The sequence below is a fragment of the Ascaphus truei genome, chromosome 1, assembly GCF_040206685.1.
Source record: "Ascaphus truei isolate aAscTru1 chromosome 1, aAscTru1.hap1, whole genome shotgun sequence".
Classification (NCBI taxonomy): Eukaryota; Metazoa; Chordata; class Amphibia; order Anura; family Ascaphidae; genus Ascaphus; species Ascaphus truei.
The window spans coordinates 318,678,656-318,685,875 of record NC_134483.1 but is presented as its reverse complement, the minus strand read 5'-3'; the positions used below and the strand labels follow the sequence as shown (position 1 = coordinate 318,685,875).

The 7,220-nt window shown below is 41.3% G+C and overlaps 1 long non-coding RNA gene across 2 annotated transcripts; it reads left to right on the top strand.

Moving 5' to 3' along the window:
* The first annotated feature begins 385 nt into the window (after nucleotides 1-385).
* On the top strand, nucleotides 386-3,487 carry LOC142470800 (uncharacterized). Of its 2 annotated transcripts, none has more exons than XR_012789334.1 (4): nucleotides 386-586; nucleotides 1,644-1,779; nucleotides 2,385-2,545; nucleotides 3,270-3,487. It is a non-coding gene; the product is annotated as an uncharacterized LOC142470800 (long non-coding RNA). The 2 variants fall into 2 exon arrangements; XR_012789333.1 differs by having other exon boundaries at nucleotides 388-586; nucleotides 1,638-1,779.
* The last annotated feature ends 3,733 nt before the right edge of the window (nucleotides 3,488-7,220 follow it).

Genomic DNA, 7,220 nt, shown 5'->3' with positions numbered 1-7,220 from the left:
ATGGGATATGTTGTCCCAGCTCGGAGCCTCTTCCTATTGGCCGCCATTCGCACGCTTGTCCTGTGCATGCGCAGCATCTCGCGCATACGCAATGGCCTCTAAGATGGTGGCGCACTGCAATGTGATCGCCATCACAACCTTCCCGGGGCTTCAGCTCCTGCCCCCAGCCTTCCCCGTACCCCCCCCCCCCCCACCTCCGCTGTTGATTGCAGCCGCTGCGGCAGGTAAGGGGATGAAGGGAAACCCGGAGGAAAGCAACGGAACCAAGGGGAACCCAGAGGGAGACCCATGCTATAATTATATAGTCATAAACACTCAAATATTGGGAATGAACTCACGACTGATATAGTCAGAATGATGTCATAATTTGCCATGTCACTTGCCTGGTTTATGAAGTCACTCCTTTATTGATGTTTTAACTGCATTTTTCCATTGTTTGTGCCTATAAGATTAGTGTGAGTGATTACCAATGCGACAAAAGTTCATCCCGGGATCGTGCCAGTGAAGGAGTGGAGGGAAGTGGCAGGTGGAACCGTCCAAAATAGACATGACGTGGAAGGGGGGGACTATTTGAAGGCTGGAGTGGGTAAATTTGGTCACAGTAATAAATGTAGGCTTCAAGCCTGGCAAACATCATCGTAATAATAAGAATTTACAGTTGTGAGAATCTGGAATATTTAGTTGCCATCATTTAAAATTGCATTGTAAAGGCAGGGTTAAAAAAAACTCAGCTTTCAGCTAGAAAACAATGAATGTTCCTATGCAGCTAAGCGCCACACCAGCACCAGAAGTGTTCAATCTAGACTTGCAGGCATGTTCCTAGGGTTGCCACATTTACATTTCTATAATATGGGATGCCGAAATCCAGTATGAAATTGGAACGGCATCATGATCGTGAATGATTTGCTAATGCTTCGAGCTGGATGGTGTCTCACTGCTATATTCTTTGGTTTTTATCCTCTTTGCGCTTGGCAGGGCGAGGCAAGACGCGCACTCAATTAACAGGTAGCGGTGGGAGAGACAGTAACGCCTATAGGGGTGGGTTTTCTGGTATTATGAGATGACCAGGCAGTGCCCTAACTTTATTATTTTAATCATTTAGTAAGGAGACATCTATTGGAAAAGGTAACTTACACTCAAATAGAAATCTATAACTTTTTTTATGACTGATTTAATTACAGTCATTTTAAGTTCAGGCATTTCTGGGACAACGGGACAAGCCAATGAAATTAGGAACAATCTTGTATATAGGGGACACCTGGCAACCCTACATGTACCTCTCATCCCTCCTTGTGTCTGAGTTCATACAGTATATAGGAGATACAGTATGGCAAGATTACAAGTAACAAAACAAAAAAAGAATACGTTAAAAAACATTATTCTTGATCTTTAGAGCAGTGATCAGCGTATAATTACACAGCATTTTTGAGTTTTGAATGTTGCAACTTTCTGTTTAAAAAAAAAATCTTTACTAAAATTAGTATATTTATGTATTTTGAAACAGAAAGGTTTCTTATTACATGTATTAGGCTATTAAGAATCATTTTTGAATAAAGGTGATCATCAGATCAGACCACTTTATTTTTGTACATATTTGGTGCCTAATCTGTACTTGGTATAAGATTTCATTTTTGAAGTTACAGGTAAAAGGCTGAGCTGAATATGCCTATTTAATGGCATGCCTGTGTGCATTGTAAACCAGCCAGCTATGGAGCGATGCGCACACATATTACCAAGAAAGAAGGCATTGGAGGACATTCTATGCCGAAATTACACCATGTAAGCTCTACAGTAATAGAAAACTTGTCAATTTCTATATGCTTAATATATTTAAGCTTAAGGATCAATCTAAGGCATGTAGCTTAAAAGTAAATAGGGAGGAAATTATGCAGTTTCATGAAAAAACACTTTGGAGCTGCGATCATTTGAAGTCACTACAACATGTCCACCATATTTGCTGTATGTTTCAGAGCATGAGACGTTTAAAAGCTTTTGACATTTAGGTCTAACCATTTGTAAGAGTCCCTGAACTTCTTGTGTTGCATGAATAATTGTCTGAGGTGAAAACTGCTGGATCACGTCATAATAAAGTAAGGTTAAAAAAATAATAATACAGTAATAATGAAAGCAAGGGCAATGTATATCGAAGAAACATTTTTGGAAAGTGCTTTAGAGCTAGTTTTACTACTGAAAAACACGTCACTGTGCAGAGGTTTATTTTGCCAGTTTTAATTACAACAGGTTTATATTGGCCTTCTGATTGACTACACCATTAAAACCCCAGTCCCAATGAGAAACACACAGTTAATTTGCAAAACTCATTTTAGAAAATATTATTGGCTTTCCTTATTGAGTTCCAATAACCCAGTGTATGTGTTCTTTAGACAGGATCCGTGGAAGCTGGCTTTATTTACAAGAGGCCAGATGGAGAATAAAACCAGCAGAAGCTCGGTGAACCCTGTGATTGCAGACATTGAATTTTTCCACACTTTTTTTCTTAAGCCAGTGACAACAGTCGAAAAGGGACGCAAACCTTCCCTTCAAAGTAAGTTTGCACAGTGTGCCTTGAAATACTTAGCCGAGTTACAAAAAAAGATGAAATAACTCACTGTAAACTAATGCTCTTAACCATGCTTCCAAATTCTTGAGCAAGGTCAGACATAATCCTCCACTTGGCATAATGTACCCTGGATAAAGAAAATGTACTTGTTCTACAATTTAAATGTGGAATATATTAACATATTGGCACCGCGAGTCTATTTTTGCTATATTAAGACAATGGAAATGTTGACTGCCATGTTGCCGCTTTAGCTGCATAAATAAACATCCCTCATGTAATGGGTGAAGGGGTTAAAAAAATAATGGTACTATACCTACGTTAAAAAATATATTATAAACATTGGGGACATTTTATTTTCTTGTATTTTACAAAGATTTCGGGAATCTTTTATCCTAATATCCATAGTGACTAGTTTAATTAGCTGTTAAAATGGAGGTATAAGTATTTTATTATGCTAAGAAATGGGATAACACACAGACCATGATGCATTAACTTCCATTCACTTGCATGTAAATTAATTCATTGCTAACTGTGTGTTACTGTGTGTTACTGTGTGTTACTGTGTGTTACTGTGTGTTACTGTGTGTTAATGTATGTGTTACTTTCCAGTGTTTTGCAAAGGTAATTTCTCTGCTTTTTGCGTCTGTGTAGTTTCTGTAGATGACATACAGTAGATTGAGATATTGATTGATTTAGCTATTTTATTCAGCAATACAAGAAGAGAAGAAAATTGAAGCAAGAAGATTAAATAAAATTGACATACAGAGCAAAGCTATCTCAGAATTGCAATCACAGCTGGTGGGTAAGAAAGTAGGTACAAGATGCCTGCTCTCCCAGCTTTAACCCACAATAGCACTGATTAAGACGATGCGTGAAGATCACACAGAAGTGAGGAGCAGGTTGCTTTGCTGTTAAATAAAGATGTGTTCAACATACAGTACAACTATTTCATATGTTTGACATTCTTACAATGTGCTTTACAGCAATTTATTTTAAAGAAAGGACTGTGTGCTCCAAGCATTTGAAATAAAAATAAACCACAATAATTTAGTGATGTCAAGATGATTTATAAATCTTCCACATATATAAATATATAACAGACCAATACTCCACCATAACAAATGTGAAAATAGCGATAAAGGAAATGTCAGTGTCCAAAAGTAAAAAGTATATATGCACAAAACGCCCCCAATGACGTATCTTAAGGTCTTTATAATATTTGGGGGTGGGGGGGGGGGATAGCTTCTATATTTAAAGTCCAAACTCTAGGCCTAATCGTAAAGGACAAACACAGTTCTTTGTACAGAACTCTTCTTCCCCGGGGGATAACATTCTGCAGTGTCCAGCATTCTGTAGCTTCTAGTAGATGGGCTTTACTCGTCCAAGGGTGTGTCAGAAAAAGAAAAGTGCAAAAATGCCAATAGCGTAATACAGCTTAAATACAAACAATCCTAGAAAGGTAAGGCTTGAGTCAAGCTTACCTGAGGTAGTATTCAGATACCCTCCATCCACGTGGCCCAGCATCTGACTGTGTCCTGACAAATGGCAGAGAATCAGAATTTGGTACATCCCATCAACTCTCTACACTACTGAAATCCAAAACGGATACATAAGAAGAAACACAGGCGCAAAGAACCAAGATACTAGGGCACAGAATAATACCTTTCATATCAGCTATTTCATGGCAAAATGCTTATTTTCCAACTGATATAGACTGTAGACCCCATTGTATTTAGTATCCAACTCATTGTTTTTTTTAAAATTATCCACCCCTATAAAATATACTGTACCTTGAAATTGGAGATGTGTGAAATTTACCAAGCATGAAGAGTCAAGGTCCCATTACCTCACAGCAAAGGCCGTACAGCCTTCGCTCGCGAGGAGGCGTGCGAAGGCTATGATGTCACCTGCGTGAAGCGGGTGCTTTTACTGTCCATGGTAGATGCACCGTGGGGCACGTGCCTAGGGGCGTCACAGAGCTGGTTCGACCTCATTGGGCGAACTGCTCACTTGACCTGGCTGTCGCGCCGAAAAATCAGTTTCAACTGATTTCTCGCGCAACGTGCGCACCCTCCTGCTGCCGCGCTCGCCCACACAGTCTATGGTTGCGATCAATGCCTTTAGGCAGTGTGATCGCTACCCATGCAGACGCCTCTGCGCGGTCTGCAGCAGTATGAACCTGTCCTACCGTAGTTTCAGTCCACGTGACTCTTAATATATTGCCATTTTTACTACATTCTTAGTAAATTAGACAAGTTTGTACGATACATTTTGCTAAACACTTTAAAAAAAACATTCACACATCTCTACTTGCAATATCATCGGACACACCTGTAAGAACTACAACTCTGTATTTCACGCTCTTTTTGGGGAAGTGTGACAGAAACGCAAACACAAGTGAATATATAAAAATTGTATTAATATGAACAAATCAAACTGTTGTTACAATACAGTATATATAGCAATAAAATAATAAATTACGTTACAATTTGCTCTTGTTATAAAATGATGTTACATAGTACAGATTACATACAGATATACAGTATACATCAACCTCATTTTCCTACTCATATCATGTGGTGTTTGAGGAATTTCTTCAATTCATGATTCAGGTCAGCCTTGTGGAGCAGCTTACTGGAACCTCCTCTTCTGTAGGGAAAAGCTGACCTCACTAACTCACAGGTCTCTGGGCTTTTAATACCAGTTTGGGGGTCATACTCTCTGAAAGATTGATTAAGATCTTAATCAATCTCTTTGAAACAGTTTTTTCGCATGCAGTAACTGGGGTGAGAGGTCCCATTGAATTGTTATTCTGATCTCTGTTAAACATATTTTGTTTCTCGCAAATAGTAACTGAGGATAGAGGTCTCATTGAATTATTAATCAGATCTTTGTCTCGCATACAGTAAACGAAGGGAGAGGTCTCATTGAGGTGTTAATCGCATCACTGAGTTTCACCTGGTATCCTGTCATCTGTTCAGACATGCAAAAGGAAAGAGGAGGGGGGGGGGCCCTCTTGTGACGCTAACCTGGAGCAGACTATGTTTGGATATAAAATATCAAATCTTCATTGCAGGAGACAGTTCATAAACTCAGGAATCCAAAATGTCCAATAATAAACACACTCCCATATGCTTGGCACTAGCCTATATAGGTATATCTTGTGTGGTAATAGGGTTGTGTGGAGGACTGATCACATAAATGAAGTAAATATTACTCACTGCTGACCTTGGAGGATATCCTGGTCCTGTCGGCATGCTCCTACCTAGGAGTAACTGCAGAAGGTGAAGGAAAAACGGCGGTGCATCAGCTGCTGTAGAAGACAAATCGTGACCACAAAACTGCAAACTGCAAAGATCTAGGTGCAAAAATGTATTATAGGCATATTAAAAACAGCCAAAGGGACACTCTGACGCGTTTCACGTGGTAACCCACGCTTTATCAAAGAGATCTGTTCAGACATGGCATGTAAGCTGAACCCCGTTATAATGCGGTCCTCTGGTTCCACAGAATAAGACCACATTATAACCGGGATAGCGTTATAACATTTCACCGCGCGAGGACTTACCGGCATCTGCAGCTCTCTCTTCTCTCCTCTCTGCAGCTCTCTCCACTCTAAAATAAAAATATAAATAATGTTCCATTTGTCACTCAATATAACTCATTGGCACCCCAAACCACAAAGGTGCTAAAGATGCATTGACATTCGGTACTTAAAGATCCCATCCTTCAATCCCATCTTCCTAAAATTCCTAAAATATTGTTCACCCAGGCTGATACACTTAGGACCCAAATAGCATCTAGTTGCTTTAAACCTTTACACACTGGGACATCTTCTGGGACATTTATGGATACCAAGGGTTTCTATAAATGTATCAAATGTAATATGTGTAAGTTGGACCCCCATGGGCCCAAACACACAAAAGAGTTCATTTCCACTCATACAGGAACTAATCACAAGATTAGTCAATTTATTAATTGTGATTCAACGCCTATTGTTTACCTTATACAGTGTCCCTGCAAAAAACAATATGTACGGCGTTCAACAAGAAAGCTAAAATTACGGTTTGCTGTACACATTACAAACATTCAAAAATGATTTTTACAGCACAATTTTTCTAGGCATTTTGCTGAATTTCATGACAAAAACCCGATGGATATTATACTTTATAAGCTTTTGTACCCGGCTTCACCCGGCTTCACCCCTGCTACGCCACATCCCTCCCCCCCCGTTGGTACATCTCCCCCCCTGCCCCTCCCCCCTGCTGCCGGCACATCTCCCCACGCTGCTGCCTCATCTCCCCTCGCTGCCGGCCCATCTCCCCGCCCCCTCTCCCCTGCTGCCGGCACATCTCCCCACGCTGCCGGCCCATCTCCCCGCCCCCTCTCCCCTGCTGCCGGCACATCTCCCCACGCTGCCGGCACATCTCCCGCCACCTCTCCCCTGCTGCCGGCACATCTCCCCACGCTGCTGCCTCATCTCCCCTCACTGCCAGCACACTTCCCCACGCTGCTTTAGGCCTGGGACCCGCTGCGCTCGTTGGCACGGGCGGCAATGTAGCGAGTTCCCCACCAGCAGGGGAATCCTCGCGAGCCGGTCCCGGTCCCCACTGGCTGCACAGCTGACTACACGCTGTGGCACGTCAGCCGCTAGGAGACA